This window comes from Nomascus leucogenys, chromosome 2, assembly GCF_006542625.1.
Source record: "Nomascus leucogenys isolate Asia chromosome 2, Asia_NLE_v1, whole genome shotgun sequence".
NCBI lineage: Eukaryota > Metazoa > Chordata > Mammalia > Primates > Hylobatidae > Nomascus > Nomascus leucogenys.
Window position 1 is genome coordinate 28,723,670 of NC_044382.1, and position 432 is coordinate 28,724,101.

The following is a 432-nucleotide window of genomic DNA, read 5'->3' on the forward strand; positions in this document are numbered from 1 at the left end:
GCGAACGCCCGCGGCGGAGGCCGTCACGTGGTTCTGCCGGGCGAGCGACGCTACCACCAGCCAATAACTCGGCCCAGACCGGGGAGGGTGCCGCCCTCTGACTACTCTCCTCCTCGCGATTGGCTGCCCTGGACAGAAGAGAACGAGCGGGACGGATTCTTAGAGAGGTTCCGCCGCTGCTTCTGTGGCGTTGACTCCTCCGCGGAGAGAGCGGATGACCGGCCTCGGCGGCTAGCCTGTGGCCAGGGTGAAATAGCAGGAGAGGCGCGGAAGCGCTCTGCCCAGAGTTTTGAAGTGCTCAGCGTTTGCGATCGGCCACGTCTTTATCCAGTACTTTTTGGGTCCCCGTTCCCTCCCACCCGCCTTTGTAGAACGGGAAATTGAGGCCCCGAACGGAAAAAGGTTTCCTAGAATGTTAGAGGCTCTTGCCTC